Here is a 22694-nt window from a genome sequence, read left to right as displayed (position 1 = left end):
GAAGCTCCTGAGAATGAAGTGTGTGAAGAGACAAGAAGAGATCATGATAATATGAAACGATGGTAGAAGGAATTCAACATCTGAAGTCCAAGAATATGTGACTAGAATATGTCCCGGAAAGATGTGAAGACTCTGATGGAAGTCAGAAAAAGATAGAGATCTTTGACACTGAATGTCTGTTGGAGATGTGTCAATCTGCATGTAGGATGCTGATACTTACAAGAAGATGTCATGGTGAAATATCATCACAAAGATAATTTTGATGTGAAGTATTCATTGATTATTTTTTAACTACATCTGGTTGGGCTTATGTAGGACTATTAAATGGAATATATGTGAATGACTTCCAAGAATACCATATAGAAGGATATAATGTCCTCCCAAAAAATATGGCATGAAAGCAAAATGACATGAAGTAAAGCTAGATGGAAAATATGATGGTTCACTTTCTGATGAGTTAAGAACATGAAAAACTCATGGATAAAAGTGATGAATGATCCGTGCCCTATGTAGAAGTTACCAAAGATGAATAATCTTGACGAAGAAGAAATTCATGACATCAAAGGAAGGATCTCTTCAAATAGCGGGTTGTTTCAGGATCTCCACATGAGGAGCTATGATAGGTCCCTGCTTAAGAGGGATCCTGAAAAGAAGTTTCTTACTTGGAAGAAACTTGGAAAATTCCTAAGTAGGGAGCTTAGGTACATTTCTTTAATGGAATATGTCCTCCTGGTTTGAAAATGAGAAGATAGACATGTCGTTATGTTCTCAGCAGCAGTGAAGAGATAAAACAGTAAGGGCCAACAAAGAGCTTTAAACATCCATCAAGGCCAAAGCTGAAGGAAAACACTTGTCAGAGAATGAATCTTGATTTTAATAAATGCTATGTTCAACTTGATTTAGAATTAGAATCCTAATAGTTTTAAGTTTCTAGAGCTGTCAATTAGTAGTAAGTTGCTTTTAATAGTTAGTTTAATAAGTCAATAGACGTCAGTATAAGGAGAATTCAAGTTCCCCTCATGCTTGAGGAGGAATCTCAGTTTGGTAGAAGAGCTCTATATATAGGAGAAAGAGAAATGTAATAGGGGTTGGAAATTTATGAAAAAAAAGCTCTGATATTTGGCTTATGAAAAGACTCTGTTTTTTTTGGTAATACAGTATTGGCTTATGCTTCTCAAGAATCATAAAGAGTTCAATGTAATGAGTTTCTTCTGTTGTCTTTTCATGTTATCTACAGTGTTATGAGTATGTGATTACTTAGAAATCGCTTGCAGTGCTCTAATTTCCTTCATATACTCATAAACTGCCTTCTATGTGTTTGGTGTGCTCTACATATGTTGAAATCTGAATGCCTTGACTTCTATACAAAAGCCAACCCTGCTGTTAATACTGAATCATATATGACTCCATAAGCCCAATGGATACTTGTTAGTTGTGTTTCCACCATTTTCATTTCTTATTTGTTTCACAAGAGTTAGCCATCTTGATCATAATCAAAAACCTTTAATCCTTTGAGAGAGCCCTCTCAGGTTGGGGAGGCTAAACCTTAGCCTAAAGTAGGTTTGAAACAGTTACTTGAAGTCTTCCTGGTCAGCAGCCTTCTAGGTTCTGATTTTGAGATAACAGAAGGTATGCAACATGGGTACTCCTTGGATGCAAAATTAAATTATGCATCCAACGAGTGATCCCACTTGAAATTTGAATAAAATCATAGGGAGGTAAGTTGAAAATACAAGTTGAAAAAGTAATTTTTTCTTCTTTTTTTTCCTCCAAAACTTGATGAGTTAATCTAATCTTATTTTATTATTTCCACTATTATTCTATAATATTCGTTAGGAGGCCCATTTTAGACCTCAAAATTTCTCTAATGCATAAATAAATTCAACACTCTAAAAAACTCCCTAAGACACTAGAACTTTAAAGACTAAACAATTGAGACTTATCATTCTTCAAAATCTCTATTAGATTTTGAGAAAATTGACCAAAAAAAGTACGAGGGAAAAACATTTTATCTATTAATTGCGTCGAGCGGTACTCTTTAGCCCAAAATGGTAGAGATGTTGTAATGTAATGTTTAACAATTTGACTAAGTCAAATTACATAAAAATTAAATTAAAATGAAAATAAATAAAAATATTAATGTAATGTATGTAAACATTTAAACTCAGAAGAAGAAGAAAATAATAATAATAATAAAAGTGGTCTATGATATTGGCTCATAGTAGTGAGAACCCATGGTATTGACCTATAGTTTATATGTGGAATATAACCTATTTAAACAAGAAAATTAAATCAATCTAGATCTATCTTAATTCTAGATTTACCAAGGGTCTAGAAGAATCAAATTTTGGATATGCAAACCTCTTTTAGAGTGAAAATAGATTTAACCTCTCAATCCTTGTTAGATTTGAAACTAAAATAAATCTAAACTAATTAAACTACACTTTTACAATAATAATTCATCAAATTATTGATTAACAATATTAAATTAAAACTATACTATGAATACTCTGAAGTATTAAATAATTAAATTACATAGTAATGTTGACTTTTCTGGCAATGAAATTTAATGCTAATAATTAAATTACATAGTAATGTTGACTTTTCCGGCAATGAAATTTAATGCTAATAATATTCGTCAGGCATTATAATATTTAATGAACATAATTTTTTTCCAAATATCTTAATGGAGAGTCGCTATACCAAACTATCTTCCCAAACTTTCTCTATTTCCATGATTGGATTTCAAAATGTAAGGTATAGTTAATTTGCTTTGGTGCCTTTAAAGCCATGGAAATAGAGAAAATATTAAATTGAGGTGACAAAAGTTTGTGGATACGTAAAATCTAATGTTGACCTAAACTAAATTGAGGTGACAGAAGTTACCTAAACTACCATGTGATGCGATGTTGAGGCAGTCAAGCCATCACACATTACCTGCTTCATCACCTTTTTTTTTTTTTTTTTATCAAAAGTCTATGATTCACAACTTTAACTTTATTTTTTTATTTTCCATTTTTTTCTTTTTCTTTATTTTTCATTTAAATATAAAATCATGGAGAACATTTAAATATGGTGATGTCGAATAAATATTACTATGGTGATGCCAAATAAATATGGTAAGTGGCTAATTTAAAATTTTTTTTTATCACATTTCAAGATGTGAGTTAGCAAAAAAATTTATATATAGTTTGAGAAAATAAGTATAAGAAAATTTCATTGTTATTTATTAATATTAATATACTATAAATAATAATATATATTTATTTTAATAGGCATATTTATTTTGGAATAAGGTTTTCATAATTTTACTTTAATTATTAGGTGGATAGTAGATATCTAACATTCATGAAATATTTTGGAATATTCTTAATAGTATTCACAAATCAAAGGTTGCGATTTATCTTAAAAGTAGTTATGCTCTTTTTATTGATGTAATTAAATTGGTTAATTAACATATGTCATATGAAGAGGTGCCATATGAAATGAAATATGGTTTTCTTAGACATTTAGTATTGATAAACCATGGTATTATACAAAGCCTATTTACAAATTAAGAATCTCAATGGTAGAATAGATGACGTATATATATATTTAACTCATATATTAATTTCTTTTATAACTAGCGCAACCATATAAATTAAATGGTTGGTAAATGACGATATATATCAATTCATAATAAGCATCAAAACACTTACTTTAAGATACGTCTCATGATAGATTATTATTATTGTTAATTATAAAAAGAATTAACATTTTTTTTTGTAAGTTGAAGATTTTCTATTAAGTCATAAGAAAGGTACATCGTAAGAAGCTTGAATTCAAAACACCTCCAACCTCATTCATACTAGACTTGTTGGCTAGATGGTAATGGAAAAAAGACATTGACAACAACAAAGGGAAACTTAAAGACCATAAGAAAATTGCCCAAAGTAACCAAAAAATCCCAAGGATCCAAATACAACCCTTGGTCATCCTTAATCAGCTGCAATACCTAAAGTCAGGTCATCTACACCATTGTCATGTGGTGGAGGAGGATGAAAGGCTTCGTGAACATGAGCCTCCATATGATCCATCCTACCTTCAAGAGGGTCCAACCTCTCCTGAATCCTCTTCTGACATCAATGAAGGAAGACCATCATATCCAACATATGCCACTGATTATGTTGGAGGTCGTTCATAAAAGCTATAACCTCATTACAATCATCACGCCGATCATGAGCCAACTGCTTCACCAATGTTGTAACCTGATGAATCTGCGCTTCCAGAGAATCAAAGGGAGGAAGTAAAGCTACCCGCCTAGGCTAGTTGGCAGGTTATTGTTCTACCTCTTCCCCATAGTCTTATTGTTTGGCTCGGTGCACTATACCTTGGCCACGAGGACCTGCGCCTCAGTGAATGCGTCCTTGTTGGAACTACATATATCTCCAGATATTCACCACATATTTCCCACACAAAATGTTCAACCCAATGAACCATCTACCATGAGGAACCCAGGACACCTCTCTAGTTAACAAGCCAAAGCCAGAAGCATACTTCCAATCTCTAAAATACCCATTGGTACAATGACGACCACATTCCTCCCAATATTCTAGGTCATGCTAGCGACCACCCTCTCTAGTCATAGACGACCTCTACAAACACTATAAACACGAACTCCTCCAACCCCCTGACCTGCAAGTGCCTCCTAGACCCCACACCATAAAATAGAATCCCTAGGGCTATAGACCCACCACCCCACAAGCCCTCCAGAGGCGAAAAAATACAAAGTTAAAGGACATGGGCCACAACTGGGCTACCTCCATCACCATCATCCACCCCATCAAGCACCAAAACACACCAGGCACCTCTGAAGTGACCATACCAGATTCACCAAATAACAATTTCTGAACATAAAGTAAAATTAAATAGTAAACCTTTACCCGCACGATGGTGAATAAGGAAACTAGACAACACATGTGATGAAAACTCGTCCATCTTAGTGACTAATGTGCCTTGACTCCAGTAGTTTTCCCACCACCAGAACTGTCCAAACTTAACTAGGGTCCCAAATAATTATGCCTCGAGCCACCTCCTTGACAGAATTGAAACCATTAACTCTTGAATTATTGATTGTCTTTGCATTCATAGAGCGGAGGACAGGGGATGGTTGTGAAAGATAGCCACCCTACGCTCCAAGGAAGATAATCCCCACTAATGTCTCACAACCCATTCCCTGAAACCAATAGTCATGACCCGCGACAAACCAAACAACACAAATACCCATTTCTCTTTCTCAAAACTTCATATCTCGCTTGCTCGTAATGGATTCCCCAACACACCTCTGAATTTTAGCTGGCACGTGGGAGGGGATTAAATGTGCCACTCTTGAACCCTTGTTGTAGGTTTTAACCCCGTATAGAAATTACCTGCATACGAATTCTAAAACACAGAAAATAAACAATGCGAGAGCATAACACATAAAACACATATACACATAGATTTTCCCCTAGATCCCAAAACTGGGACTACCATCTTGATTTTTCATTATGTTCCTTTCAATGTTACAATACATATTTATACATGTCTAAGCATCCAATACCATGGACGAAAAACCATCGTGTCTAAAACCATGGACCGAAAACCATCGCATCCAAAACCATGTGCGAAAATCATGCACAAAACCATAGGTATGTTCGCAAAACCATAGGCTAGTCATGGAAAGAATAACACAACCCAAAATTCTCCCACTTGTTGTTTTCTTTCCACAGGGGACCACAAGAGAGCTTAGACATTTATCTAGCCCTGCAACGCCCATTGTTTCTCTACACCAAGAGAACTTCTCAGAGCTCACAAATTTTGTCAATGCATTTGCAGTATTCTTCAAAGTGTCCACCTTTACCAACAACACCTTTTTGTCTTCTATCATATCCCTCACAAAGTGATACTGAACATCAATGTGCTTTGTCTTTGAATGGTAAGCAGGGTTCTTTGCCAAGAAAATTGCACTTTGGTTGTCATAGTCTATCCTTATAGCTCCCTGTACTAACCCGATACTTGAACACAATCTCTACAACCAAACTACTTCCTTGCTTGCATGAGTGGTTGTCATGTATTCTTCCTACGTAATAGATAATGCCACTACAGATTGTTTCTTACTTATCCAACTGACTGCACCTCCAAATAGGTTAAACACATACCCACTTGTAGATTTTATCTGATCCATATCTCCAGCCCAGTCTGCATCAACAAAGCCACATATATCTAAAACTCTGTCCAATCCTGGTCTTCCTTGGTGGCACAAACCATAATCACTAGTGCCATGCAAATACCTGAAAACTCGCTTCACTACTTTCCAATGCTCCTTCCCTGGTTTTGACATAAACCTGCTCAATACTCCCACTGCATGTGCAATGTCTGGTCTAGTACACACCATCACATACATCAGGCTACTGACTGCACTTGCATATGCAACACGAGACATATCCTCTTCCTCTTCTTGTGTCTTGGGACACTGTTCAACAGATAACTTTACACCTACAGGAATAGGAACCTTCACCGGTTTACTATCTTGCATATTAAACCTCTGCAATATTGTCTCGACATACTTCTTCTGGTTTAACCATATCTTCCTCTTTGCCCGATCTCTTTTAATTTCCATGCCCAAAATATAGTTTGTAGCACCAAGATTTTTCATGTCAAATTTGGAGGACAATTGGGTCTTCAAATCCTGGATAATTTCTTTGTCATTTCCAACCAGCAACATATCATCCACATACAAGACTAGATAAATAACACGGTCACCAAATAATTTAAAATACACACAGTGATCTGTTCTGCTTCTGGTGAAGCCAAGTCCTTGTATAAATGTATCAAATTTCTGACACCACATCCTCGGTGATTGTTTTAACCCATACAGAGACTTCTTTAACTGACATACCCATTCTTTCTTACCCTTCACCACAAAGCCTTCAGGTTGCTTCATGTAGATCTCCTCTTCTAGATTCCCATGAAGAAATGTTGTCTTCACATCCATTAGTTCTACCTCAAAATCAACAGCAGCAGCAAGAGATAAAAGTAATCTAATAGAAGGTACCCTGGCAACAGGAGAAAAAATATCACCAAAATCAATTCCCGACACCTGGGAATAACCTTTTGCTACCAGTCGAGCTTTGTATTTCTCCACCTTTCCTTTTGCATTTGTCTTCTTCTTGAACACCCATTTGCTACCAATTGGTTTCCTTCCAGTCGGCAACTCCGCCAGATCCCAAGGCTCATTTTTGTGCAAAGATGCCATTTCATCAACCATGGCCTCTTTCCAGCGTTTTCCATCCTATGAATCTACTGCTTCCTTCACAGTTCTAGGATAATCATCAATAATAGATAAAGAAAAATTTGAATAGAAAGCAGATGGACTATACCTTTTTGGCTGCCTTCTTTCTCGAACTGATCTTCTCACAGCCGGAGTTTGTGGCTCTTCATCTTCTGATTCCTCCTCTGCTATAGAGTCTGATTCTTCCTCCTTTAGCTCAATTCTATCTTCTCAGGTTCCTTTGGTTGGACTTCATGTTTAATAACATCTTTCACCTCTCTGAACACCACATCTCCGCTGTACACAACCTTCCTTGTTACCGGGTTCCAAATCTTATAACCCTTTAAACCATCCTTATACCCAATAAAGATGCACTTTTCAGATTTACTATACAACTTGGTTCGTTTCTCCTTTGGAACATGTACATATGCATCACATCCAAATACCCTCAGATGTGAAAGAGAGGGTTTCTTACTAGTCCATACCTCTTGTGGAGTCTTATCCTCCAACGCTGATGAAGGTGATCTATTGACCAGGTAACATGCTATCTTCACTGCCTCTACCCGGAATTCCTATCCTAATCCGACACCACTGAGCATGCTTCTTGCCCTTGCCATCAACGTCTTGTTCATTCTTTCTGCAACTCCATTTTGCTGAGGTGTATATGGAGTAGTCTTTTTCGTGTTATACCACACTTCTTACAGAATTCTTAAAATTCCTTACTACAAAACTCTCCACCGTTATCTGTCCTCAACACCTTTATCTTCTTCTCTGTTTGGTTTTCCACCAGAGCCTTAAATTCTTTAAACCTGTCAAAGACTTCAGATTTCTTCTTAAGGAAATATATCCATGTATTCCTTGAGAAGTCATCTATAAATGATACATAGTACACAGACTTACCCAGTGATGGAACCTTCACAGGTCTGAACACATCACTGTGCACAAGCTCTAATATCTGTTTCGCCCTCTTACCACCAGAGGGGAAACTCACCTGATTCTACTTCCCATACACACAATTTTCATAGAAATCAAAATCCAGAGAGCTATTACTCATACCTTCTACCATACCTTTACCATGAAGTATTCGAAGACCCTTCTCTCCAATATGTCCAAGCCTTTGATGCCACAGCATGGTCTTCTCTCCAGAGACAACTAGATTTTCTACTCCACTTTCAAGAACCACAAAATTGTTGCATCCATCAACAATAGTGCTACCTTGCAGCTTGTACGGATTTCCAATCCGAACTCCCCGCATCAATACCAATGCTCCTCGAACCATCTTGCAGGTATCCTTCTCAAACACTGTTTTTACACCTGCATCATCTAGCTTGCATACAGAAATCATATTTCTGGCCAATGCAGGAATATGTAGAACACCCGTAAGTGTTCTAACCCTTCCACCTTGAAACTTCAACTTTACTTTTCCGCGACCAATGATTCTAGCCTTCCTATCATCCCCTAAGAAGACATCACCACCATCGTATTTCTCATATTCACAGAACCACTCTCTATGGGGAGTGAAGTGAAAGGATGCACCTGAGTCAATCAACCATGCCTCATGATCTACATGTGTACTTGAAGAAGCCAAGTACACATCCCCACCATCATCTAAGGTGGTTTTCACCTCTGCAGAAGGAGCATTATCAGATCCCTTTCATTTGTTAGGAGCTTTAGATTTACAGTCCCTTTTGTAGTGCCCTTCCTTTTCGCATTTCCAGCACACCACCTTTACAGGTTTTCCTAGAGATTTAGATCTCCCTCTAGATTTAGATCTCCCACTCGATGACTTATTTTTGTTTCTGTTATGGGACTGTCCTCATACAGACAAGGCATCACCATTATGGCTCTCCATATTTTTCTGTCTCATCTCCTTTGTTAGCAAAGATGAGACTATTTCATCAAAAAATAGACTATCCCACGAATCTGGTAGAGAACACAACAAACTAATGCACTTATCTTCATATGAAATTTTGATATCAACAGACGATAATTGACTTACCACAGTATTAAATGCGTTCAGATGCTCTATCACCGAGTCTCCATCTTTCATCCTCAGGTTATACAATTTTTTCCATAGGAACAGTTAATTTACCAGAGACTTAGATTGGTACAAAGTCCCTAACTTGTCCTACAAAGCCTTCGCTGTAGCTTCCCCTGATACATTCAACAATACTCAATCTGAGACACACAATCGTATTGTGCTCTTTGCCTTCCGATCCAACTTCTTCCATTCTTCATCAGACACTTCCGTTGGTTTAGTACCCAGATCTACCACTATCCACTGATCTTTATCCACCAACAGGTCCTCCATCTTGAGTTTCCACAACTCAAAAATCTGACCATTAAATTTCTCAAGCTCTATATTTCCACTGCTTGCCATATTTTTTCACCACTAGAATCGATCCCATAGATCTCCCACTGAACAGGGTTTACCACAGGCCCGAGCGAAACCCCTCAACAATAAAGGTGTCCCATTGAACCCAAAACAACTCTGATACCAAATGTAGGTTTTAACTCTGTACAGAAATTACCTGCATACGAATTCTAAAACACAGAAAATAAACAATGTGAGAGCATATCACATAAAACACATATACACAAAGATTTCCCCCTGGATCCCAAAACCGGGACTACTAGCTTGATCTTTCATTATGTTCCTTTCAATGTTACAATACATATTTATACATGTTGAAGCATCCAATACCATGGACCAAAAACCATTGCGTCCAAAACCATGGACCGAAAACCATTGTGTCGAAAACCATGTGCGAAAATCATGCACAAAACCATAGGTAGGTCCCCAAAACCGTAGGCTAGTCGTGGAAAGAATAACACAACCCAACACATGTCTTGTCATTAATCAACACCATTGGGGAAAAAGAATTAACATATAAGTTAAAAATATATACATTTAAAAAAATATGGAATAAGATTCTTAACCATGGTGATTTATCCCCACTATATCATGGAGACTATTAATTGTTAGCCCCCTAATTTGCTCTCTTTTTGCCATTTTCCTATTCCTAAATCATAACCATTTACCGTTGTATTACCTCTTTTATACACCCTCATCTTGCACCATTCCAAGCATGGTGACATATTTCGTATAAACTTTATTTGTTATACTTTTAATTTAACTTAGCATTAATTAATCATTTATTACATGATTTCTTACTTTTAATCACTCTTTGTAACTTATCGATATCTCCAATGTTTATATGGTAGTTAGAGTCCTTACCTTGACTGCTGATCCTAGTGCAGGATCAGATCTTGCACCGTTGCCAGCACATCAAATCCTTGCAGGAGATCCGAACCTCCTTGATCACCGCCTCGTTTTGAGTATCTTCAACCACAACAGCAAGATCGATCCAAAGGCAACTGAGATTGAATATGTGAAGAGCGAAAACTGGAGATTGGCTACAGCCAGTTTTGCTAACTGTCTAATTTTAAAGGCCGAAAAGCTAAATTCTGCATTTGGTTATGTAATTAGTTGAATGATCTATTTCAGCCTTTGGCCAAAGATCTATATAATGTAGAATGTAAATAGGACTAAAAAAGGGAAGTTTTTTTTTTTTTTTTTAGAACAGAGACATAGCCAGAGAGGCGGTAACAGGTTGCTGTATTTTGTTATCGCTTGAATCTGGGCTGGACGATGTATTAACGTATGTACTTGCCTCAGTGAATTAATAAAAGGGAGCTCCGCCTCATGTTTCACAAATTGCGTTTCTGTATTTGAGCTGATGAATTGATTAAAGTACTAAGCAACGTTTTTATTTAAAGGGGAAACGTGTTGGTTGGCTAGGGCCCAACCAACCCAGACATGCATTCCTATCTGAGTGAAAACGGATCTGTTGTGTGAAGTAGATAAATTCCCTTTCCCGCACTTGATTTCATATTGGTTTTCCTCCGCCTAGTCCACGTAGGAGAAATAACCCTGCACCAGTCCACGTTGGTGTGATATCTCCATTTTTGCAATTCTGTTTGATTGGTTTTCCCACCTGGTCCAAGCAGGAGAAATGAACTTGCACTAGTGCACGTTGGTGTGATGCAACAAGCCTTTTTAGTCTACTTCCCGCAATCTTATTTCTTTCATTAAATGCTTATGACAGGATAAATGTATATTGATTGTTTCTTTATTCCTGCACTCTGTTAAGATTAGAAAGATTCACTTTTTATGTGTGCAATTTGATTTAACAGTATAATAGCATTTGCAATAATTAAGCACTCATTTTAAGAATTAAATGCTAAGTATAGGGAGCTCTGATCCGGTGCAAGAACTAGTTTCTTGCCACGGGATCTGAGTGCTTTGAACCTGGAAAAGTTCAAGCCCTTGCAGGAAGTAAAAATCCTTTAGTAAAGACACCATTTATACTTTCTACATAAATCTTTGTTCCTGCACTAGTGCAAGCAGACTGCGATAGTACAGGACAGATTAGTGCAAGAAAGAAATCTCTAAAGGAGCAGGTTTAAGGGCCCATCTGATGAGACTACTAAGTGTCTCTGCTAAAGAAAAACACACACTCAGTAGTTAAACAATAATTAGCTAGAGTGATTGCCCTTTATCTTTAATTCCCTCTTGCAAATGCATTCTTCCTTGTTCCAGTCTTAGATTATTTTGATGGTTCAAGTTGCCTTTTTCTCTTTTTAATTTGATTATGCAATATTTCCTTTAAAGAAAGTATGGATTTATATTAGAAATATTCATACCATCTCTAGCATTGCCTATGCTTCGTATCTAAGTTTACAGATCCCCCGGGTTGACAAATTAAGTGTTGAGGAGTTTGCTTAAGTGTAATTCCTGCACCCAACATTAATCTGTCAGTAGGATTTGTTACAATGCCAAGGGCCAATAACATGACTTATCATAACCACATGCACAAAAAATCATGACTCCATATAACATTTTTTCTAATTAATCAATTTAATTAAAAAGGAAAAAATGACATAACTACTTTGAAGATAAATCTCAACCTTTGTGTATATTACTATGAATATTATGTGGAGATTGAATCCATACCATTCACCTAATAATTATTGATAATTAAATTAAAATTCTCAAAGCTCTATTCCAAAATAGACATGTCTATCATTGTAATTAATAATTATAATAATAATAATAATTTAAAATATAGTCATAGTTTAATTAATCTTTATATTTTTTTTAATCTTAGCAATGTGATATGTATCATGAAGTAAGTGTTTTGATGCTTATCATTGATTAATGCCTATCATTTACCATTCATTTAATTTATATGATTACAATAATATAAACTATTTGGAAATTAAATTAGTATAAATCTATGATAACTCCAGAGTTACCAAGCATCCAGAGAAATCAAATCTCTCAAGATGAAAACTTCTTTTTGAGTGAAAAATTTGTGGAAAGGTTTGCACATCTAGATATCTGATTATTCTAAGGGCTTAGTAGATCCAGAGTTAAGATGAATCTATGATTTCTAATAATACTAGTTATATTGATATAAATTTCACATTTCAACGTATAAAAATATTCTTATTTTTAATTCAGTTATATATATATATATATATATATATATATATATATATATATATATATATATGGGCATTTTTTATGACATGTTTTATAACTTTTTTAATTTAAATTTTTAATGTTTTTATTTCCTGTAAGCTAGTGGATCCTTTCAGTAATATAAAAAAAAGATACATATATCTCGAATTTCCAAAAGAGGATCATAATTTAGAATATTCTTTGTATCAAGCCTGGCTGAAACTCGTATCTATCTACCAATAATAGACAATCATAAACTAACTATGAAAAGCATTACTATATAGAAAACTCCTTGAAGATTCAAATATTCAACGGAGAAAATTCCTCTGACATTGGCATGATTTTACTGAGTTGATTAATTGTTCATCGTTTGCTTGGATCAATGTCTTATTTCTCTTACGAGCTATTTTTTTGGCTTCCTTGGTCTTGTCTTCCTTGTTGAAAATGCAACAAGAAAATCTCAATTTTATTTTTTCCTTAATTAAATTGAGGAAATTTGAAGGTGACATGGCACTTGTCACTCAGTTAAGAACACTTGATTCTAGTTAATGAGTTGAGGTTCAGTTTACTTGTGCTAATTCCTAAAAAATAGGATTCTAGATTAGTTAATTCGAGTTAGGGGCATGAAGTTCACTTGTGTGCAGTGGGTTCCTAAAGTTTAGGAGCCTAGGTTGAGTTAATTTCATTTGTAGCAATTTAATTCAGTGAAATTGAGTTATGGTCAGTTAAACTAGTTCTAACTGTTGGAGGAACTATGGAGGTCAAGTTATGGGTGTGTAACTTTTTTCACATTGAGTGATCATTCAGATAACTAATCAATCAGTCTAAATTAAATCATGCATGTAGAGAATTCGAGTTACCTAGTTGAGATTGGAGTTCAGAGTAGTGTACTATCAGTTGTAAATTAGTTCAAGTTGTATAGGTGGTACATGCAGTTAGAGAATTGACCTAGAGGAATTGCGCAATCTAGATGAGGGAATTTCCTAATTAATAGGGACATAATTCCTAAGGAAACATCACAAGGAAATAGGGGCTTGGAGGATCGAAATTTTTGCTAAGTATTGGCCAGGTTAAGTTAGTCAAGCAGTGGATAGAAGATACAGGTGCAGGTTGTGCTCAATCTTGAACAAGCATATTGTATTCATCCATATTGTATTCATCCAAATTATTTGATTAATGCAATACAAATAGGAAGGGGTTTTGAGCAGTTTTCCCCCCCTAGATAAATCTTTGTGCATGTGTGTTAAATCTTGATGCATGTTAATGATTTGTGTTCTCAATCATTAATTTACTTCCGCATATTAGTAGAGTAGCTTCTAATATTATGATTTAGTAAATTTCATGAGCAGTTTAGAATCTACACATTAATTTCTACAGATTGCTTGGAGAAACGCCTTATTGGTCTCCCTGCCTCATTTTTTGGCTTCCTTGTCCTGCTTGGAGACCACTTTGAAATATTTTGTGTGAAACCCAAGACAAGACTTTGATGAACTCAAGCCTGGTTAGTCTTCTTCCTTGCACCGAGGATAGGCCTTATAAAGAAGGCTAATGTGATGAAATGGAATGGCATTTATATCCTTTCCATGTCATTCTTCTGCAAGGGAAATCAAACAAGGATCATCTAGATCCATATCTTCTAGTAGAGCTTCCACTTCAACTTCTTCTGATGGGGAATGAACCATTTCCTATAGTAATCGATTTTGTTGTTACTCATATAGAAACTTCCGCATGGGCTCTAGGGGATTTTTTTAAGGGCTTATGGGTTTTTCCTTCTACTGGTTGCAGGCTTGATTGAATATTACCTTGACCCAAAAACTCCTTTGGAGAGGAGAGAGACTCAAACCTATTTCTGGATCTGGGGATCTCATTAGAATTTGAGGCACCCTAAGGACTCAAATTTCTTCTTCTTTGGGGGGAATTTTCCCAAATCATCTTGCTCTTTTTGAGAGGGGTGTTATTTGAGAAATTCCTTTGTATTCATCGGATAGTCCCTAATAGGATGCCCATATTCATGACAGTGTTTGAATATGAAGGGAACATGTTCATAATCTAGATGTTATTTCCGAAGAGTATCCTAATAATAAATATCTATTGATGTTGGAAGAGGTTGCAAGATATTCATATAAACACATATTTTCACATATGATGTATACCTCCCTCTCTTAGTAGCCTTCAAGACCTTGACAAAGCTGCCAATCACACTACCTTAGCCTTGAATGGTTTCCTCCTCCCAATATTATTTTGGAAGAGAAAAGAGTTAAACCCACACCAGGGATGCAAGGAAGTCTTCCTTCTCCGGATTATATTACTCCTTCCAAAATTTCTTGAAGAGCCTTGCATTATTAGAAAAGTACGACCCTCCTTTAAAAATTTCCGATTTGTCTTCCAAGTTGGAGAAAATGGCTATGAAGAATCCTTTTCCCCCTAGCTCCAGTTCTATTTTACCATGGAGGTTCCATATATTTTGGATCCAACCAATCATCGACCTTTTATATGGCCATAATCCGTTGAAATCGTAGATTAGAGCATGATCCTACATATATTATATATATTCTCTAATCTTGCTAGATTTAGCCTCATATTTTGGAACTTGCATCACTTTTGGCAAGCAACACCCTGGATTTATTGTTTTCCAAGATGCACCCAATAGAGGCTTCTCTGAAAAATTAGAAACACCACTTCACCCATATACTCTATGAAAAGGATGTCGAGGATGAGGAGATTAAGAGGGAATACTAGTAGATCCAAATATTTTATGAACTCCTGGAACAATTTGACTGAAGCAATGAGTAGAGTCCCCTCTCGCAAGTCTGATAATGGATGACTATATAGAAGAAACCATAAGTTTAATTTAATTTTTTAATGAGATATGCATCGCATTGATGATATATGTAGATAGATAAAAAAAATATACTTGTATAGATCCATCTTTTCTCTGGATCTACCAAGTGCCTAGAGGGATCAATTCTCTCAAGATGCAAAGTTCTTTTTGAGTGCAAAACTTATGGAAAGGTTTGCACCTTGAAGAGGTTTGATTCCTCTCGACTCTCGGTAGTTTTTTTTTGTAGTAAATTTCAAAGCTTTGCATTAATCATAGAAACAAAAATACATAGATAGACTGATGCGAGAAGGGGAATTCCAATGAGGAACTCCACCTCTACTGCATATACCCAACTAAAAATAGTTACATACATACTAATATTTGAAAAAACCATGCCCATTTGGGCTTACAAGCTTCCCACCAGACATACACAGAAAACCCAAGAGATATTACATTCTCAGATCAACAAACGAGCAACCTCAACTTGGTTTCAAAACCAACATAGCAAGAGGCATTGTGAATTTTGTAACCATAAAAAACACAAGCATCACAAACAAGGGTAAACACGACCACCACCAAAACTGGGTCTTGACACCATATGTCGCCATAATTCCATTGGAGCAACGCCAATAAAGGGCCATAATGGAGCAAGAGGTATGCCACCTAGGAAGTCGACCAAAATCATCTAACTGTTGCCCCTCTACACTAGTATTCATCGGAGGAGGAAAGAGTAGTCGAGGCACAAGTGTTGAAAATAGCAACAAGAAATGATAAAAATAGAATCCAGAATATTCCAATTCTAATTTGTCCTTGAATTAAAGTTGTGAATTAAATTCGAATTTAGTCTCAGCAGCTGCTTGAAAAAATAATTAATTAATTCATCTTGAGTTAATTAGTTGGAGAAATTCAAGTTAGAAGTCTTTCTGAAGTCATGCAACAATTATCCCTTAAATTAAGGAGATTATCCCTTAATTAAGGAGATAATATTGAGTTATATTTGAGTTGTAATTAGTTAGCTCAGTTTACTAAGTTAAGTCTAGTTAAATTAGTTCCAAACTGTTTGAGGAACTAATTGTGAGTTATCAGTCAGTTGATGCATGCATGCACTCAAACAGTGAACTCCAGATAACTGAATATTCCCTCATAAGAAACTCATGCATGTCTATTCTGAGAAAGACCTAGTTGAGCTAAATGTCAAGGACATGTTACTATCAGTTGCATGTGTTTTCCTATAAAGGAAACTCATCCATGCAGTCAAGGGAAGGTTCCTTGGGGATTCCGCAGTTTTACAGGGTGTGAGATTAGTGTGAGTGATCAGTGTTCCACTTGGTAATTCTGATGTATTTCCACCTTGTATGATAATACAGATAGTGGGGTTTTTAGCTGAGGCTTTCCCCCAAGTATTTTTTGTGTTTCATGTGCATTGATTCTTCTTCTGGTTATATGTGTTCAGCTTGATCTTGCTCAAATATTTTAAGCTTCCGCAAATTGATTGTAGAAGTAGGTTATAGTATTTTGCTTTAGTTATATTGCATTATCAGGTTAATCTACAGCCAGATTTTCTACATGGTATTAGAGCAAGATTTGTAGAATTTCTACATGGTATCAGAGAAAAGGTTATCAGAGTTGTGAACAGTATACTGAGAAGAGAATTTGAATTTTGAAGTTTAGGGTTGTAGGTGCAAAATCGAATTCTTATCATACTTCAAGGTTGGCCAATGTCGTTCTATGGCTTGAGACTCGAGTATGCCTTGGAAGGCAGCTCAAATTTCATAGCATGGAATGATCTCATGGAGGTTGTATTAGAAGACAACGGCTTGAAGGATTTCATTGATCAAGAAATCCCAAAGCCAGGTTCAACTAATGCACAAGAGTTGGTTGAGTGGAAGAAGTGTGTGGCGAGGGCGAGATGAAACATCCTTGAGGGAGTTCGGACCATATTGTCTTGAGTCTCCATGGGAAGGATACTCCATATTCAATGTGGAAGACATTGAAGGACCTCTACTAGAACAGTAGCGACCAGAGGAAATTGGCGCTCAAGGATAAGCTTCGAAGAATCAAGATGGAGAACGGGGATACTATTTCCACATATTTGAACAAGCTCATCACCTATAGAGATGAGCTTGGAAGAGTGGGAATAACTACTGTCGATGATGATTTGGTGAGCTTCGCTCTCCTTGGCCTTCCAAAGAGATTGAATAGCTACCAGGACTCTGTGAATGGAAGGGAGAAACTGTCAGATTGGGAATGACTTTGGTCGGATCTCATGCAGGAGGAGATCAGGAGAAGCACTCGAGATGGTTCTTAATGCAAGGATGATGATGATGAAAATTTGGCCTTAGCGAGTAAGGCAAGGAAAGGGAAGGGGAAGGATTCCCATTCCAAATTGAATTATTCTCATGGAGGGAAGAAGGGTGACAAGTCTAAATTGAGATGCTTTAATTGTCATGAGATGGGACATTATGCGACTAATTGCCCATCGAAGAAGTCCAAGAAGGGATCCTCAGATGGATCGGAAGGTGAGGCATTATCCTCTCAGTTTGAAATGGACTTTACTCTCATCGCATGCATGGTGTCATCGATGATGGGTTGTGGTTGGTATCTTGACAATGGAGCCTCATTCCACATGACCGTCGATAAAAGTTTATTCAGTACCTTGGAGGAGAAAGACCTCAAGATGCACATAGAGATGGGTGACGACAAAAGTTTTAGTGTTTCAGGATTGGGCACTATTGCTTTTCAGAGGGAACATGGAGCTTCTATCACCTTGACAGATGTGAAGTATGTGCTTCGACTGAAGAAGAACTTGGTATCAGTCACGATGTTGGAGGACAATGGCTACGATGTTCTTTTTAGTAAGGGAAAGGTTTTCCTTAGACACATCACCACGAGACAGGTGAAACAAATCGATTCACGAGTCAAGAACCTGTATGCTCTTGAGGTTCAAGATGCATGCAAAGCCTTGAGGAGTAGGGAAAATGTTAGAAACTTGGTGGTTGAGAGGGAGAGTAAATTACCTCTCAACATGCAGTCCCAAAAGAAGTCTCAGACAATTGTGGAGGAGCCACAATTGGAGAAGTGGGCAGAGGGATCACATGCAACCATACCTCCAGGTGTGAGGTGGGGTGATGTGAAGTGATAGTCTCAAGAAGGCTAAAATTGGGCAGGGTCCATTGAGAGGTTTTATCTCATGGATCGTACTTTGCTACGGGAGCCCAAAGTATATAGTAGCAGGAGGAATCAATGGGATTGATGCAGTCAGAGATCAAAGTGACAGAGGCTAGAGCAGCCAGATAATGAAGAGTGCAAAGAAGGATTGACAATAGTGTAGAAAGGTTGAGTCAGTAGAAGCACAAAGTTTTCAGTTGACAGAGGCAATAGTAGTCAGAGACTTTGATGACAAATGCATCACACTGATTCAGGTTGGATGTTTTTTTGTTTCTGGAGTTGCTAGAGCAACAACACTAGAGAGAAGTGTTGCATGCAGGACATTCCAAAAGGTTCAAGATCGGGATTGAGTTGAATTCCTTTCTTGTTGACAGGGAGTGTTGAAAATAGCAACAAGAAATGATAAAAATAGAATCTAGAATATTCCAATTTTAATTTTTCCTTGAATTAAAATTGTGAATTAAATTCGAATTTAGTCTCACCAGCTGCTTGAAAAAATAATTAAATAATTCATCTTGAGTTAATTAGTTGGAGAAATTCAAGTTAGAAGTCTTTCTGAAGTCATGCAATAGTTATCCCTTAAATTAAGGAGATAAGATTGAGTTATATTTGAGTTGTAATTAGTTAACTCAGTTTACTGAGTTAAGTCTAGTTAAATTAGTTCCAAACTGTTTGAGGAACTAATTGTAAGTTATCAGTCAGTTGATGTATGCATGCACTCGACTAGTGTACTCTAGATAACTGAAGATTCCCTCATCAGAAACTCATGCATGTCTATTCTGAGAAAGACCCAGTTGAGCTAAATGTCAATGATAGGTTACTATAAGTTGCATGTGTTTTCCTATAAAGGAAACTCATCCTTGTAGTCAAGGGAAGGTTCCTTGAGGATTGCACAATTTTACAGGGTGTGAGATCAGTGTTCCACTTGGTAACAAGAGGATCACCAAGGAGAAATTGCGCAAGGAAATAGGAGGCTTGGAGGGCAGAGGAGAAGGTTTGTGAGAAGCCTTGTTTGCCTGTGAGCATCCAGGAGGATTGTACTAAGAGCTGGCTAGCTGTGAGAGCTAAGGCTTTGTGTAATTCTGATGTATTTCCACCTTGTATGATAATACATATAGTGGGGTTTTTAGCTGAGGCTTTCCCCTGAGTATTTTCTGTGTTTCATGTGCATTGATTCTTCTTCTGGTTATATGCGTTTAGCTTGATCCTGCTCAAATATTTTAAGCTTCCGCAAATTGATTATAGAAGCAGGTTATAGTATTTTTCTTTAGTTATATTGCATTATCATGTTAATCTACAGTCAGATTTTCTACATGGTCTTAGAGCGAGATTTGTAGAGAATTTGCAGAATTTCTACAACAAGAGCTAGAACCAGGCAGGTCGCCAACATCACCACATTCTGATTCATAGGGTACATTGCTTTCAACATGCCGTAGGTGGGCATCAATTTTGTCCACACAGAAGCGCAAGTTCCTCAACATTCTCTTGACATCTTCCAGGGATGCAAAGAGGTTGTACTTTTTAGCTTGTTTTCCTATGAGAACTAAGCCCAACAATGTCTTCATTTTCCAATGAAGGGCCACTAAATTCAGGAATTGTTTCTTTCTGCCCCTTGTGTGTCCCAGATTTGGAACCCATCCACCCAAATCTTCGAGCAATTTCGAATGAGACAACAACTTCCTTTCTTCTCCCACCTTCACCTCCAATTCTCTTATTTCCATATGCATATTAGGCGGGATTGTGTTGAAATAGGATGACATTGATTCATGAGCAAATGACCCTGTGCCCCTATGGCCAGGCTGAGCAACACTTCCACCTCCCCTTCTGCTTCTTTGACGTTTCCTTGGAGGCATCCCAGAGTCGTTCAAGGGTTTGACTTAAATCTTTATAGGGATTACCCTTACCTGCAAAAGGACAAACAAACCATACACTATCTCTATCAACTAGGTCAAGACACTAACACACCAAATCATCACAATAGCCCAAAATGAGATGACTAAACTTGGAAAGCAGACCACTTGAACAAGCGGGGGCAACACAAACTCCACAACATGATTTAAATCCTCCACCATTTGACCAAGACAACACCCTCTCCTGACACCAGACCAAAAACAATCTCAAAACCATAGGTCCATGACACAACCCTTTTTCCCAAGCTTAGCACCATGGGAAGCCAGCGCTGCCCTTAATAATAGATGCCCACACACAACACTACAACCACCCACAATGCGACACATATAATGCCGTCTAATAAACTCCCAGACCCAAGACCGAGCATGGAAAAGACTCACAATTATGGAGCTATAAATATACCAAGGCTAGAAAGACGCACCCAAGACAATAAATTGAGTGAGAGAATGTGTAAAACAACAAACTCATTGAAGCAGAAAGCCAGAACATAAAACAAGTGCTTACAGTCCCAATTCACCAACCCACAAAGAAGAGCTCGCCACCCTATCGACCAATGAAATGCCTGAATTCAAAGCACCACCTTCACATACCAACCGAGAGATAACCTTAGCTGCTCCCTCCTCCTCAAGAAAAACCCTAAAAAAACCCAAATACTCAGATAAAATACTACATTAAACTGAAAATAACCATCTACATTAAACTGAAAATAACCATCGACTTTCGCATTCTCCTTCACACTACACGCCATCACTTAAGAAACCTTAACCTCTCGACTTTCATATCCTTACCACTCAATCCGAGGAAACAATTGAGTTGAAAAACTTTATATTAACTTATATACTTAGTGAATAAGGGAAAAATTTTAAACTAAAATTTTCATGAAAAATATTTGCATCCTCTACATACTTTATTGAGGATCAAATTAATCTATGACTAAAAGACACATATGTTTACGGAAAATACTTCGTTCAATTTTAATAAAGCAATATATTAATCGCATTCATCTTTTCTTTCCACTTTTTGGCAAGTTCACACGTTCCATCTTATACTTTAATTCGATTAAGAAATAACTAAATATTTTAGTTTTAATTCCTTTATAATAATAATATAATATATTGTCGGCACCTTAGACAAACTCCGTTAGCCTCTAATCCAATTAACTAGTTGAAAAAATATCTCCTTAGACAAACTCCGTTAGCTTCTCGTCCAATTAACTAGTTGAAAATATATTTTTTAATGGATTGCTTTAAGTTAGGAATTTTCTAGCTTAGGATAAAATAAGTATATTTTCAGGGAAAATATTGTTACTTGTGTTGTTGTATGGGTGAGCTTAAGTATGTTTTGATGACAATTTTATTATATTTGGATCTAAGTTTGTCATTTTCCAATTAAAAAAAATAAATTGTTTTTTTCAAAGGAGTTATATATTTGTTAGGATAAAAATTAATTATTTTTAATAAATTATTAAATAATAAAAAAAATATATAATTCATATTTTTATTGGAAATAAATTTTCAAAAAAATAATATTAAATAATATAAAAAAATATATAAATATATATTATTTATATTTATATAATTGATGAAATTTTCTATTTATTTCTCATAAAGGCACCCCCGATTTCAAAACCCTTCAATGGATACACGCAAGAAACGGGTTGATTCATCGGCTTTCTGTTCGATCTCCCTTAGGTTCACATTATCACTAGTACAAGTTAAAGGAATGTCTTGTCGGCCCTTTATTTCCATATAAAGAACACGACGAGGGGAAATAACTTCTTGAATTTCCATTTTGATCATCTGAATATCCTTCATAAGAAATCGTGGGAAAATATGACGATTTATTCCGGGAAATCCCCAACGAAAAAGACATACAATTCCTTTTTTTTTATCAAACTTATTATAGCCACTACCCACATCGAACAAAATTGTGCACCACAGATAAGAGCTAATGAACAGACCTGCAATACCATAAAA

This window comes from Pinus tabuliformis, chromosome 9 (assembly GCF_031772625.1).
Source record: "Pinus tabuliformis cultivar Carrire ecotype Pingquan chromosome 9, CPIR1, whole genome shotgun sequence".
Taxonomy (NCBI): Eukaryota; Viridiplantae; Streptophyta; class Pinopsida; order Pinales; family Pinaceae; genus Pinus; species Pinus tabuliformis.
Note: the sequence above shows the minus strand (reverse complement) of the source record.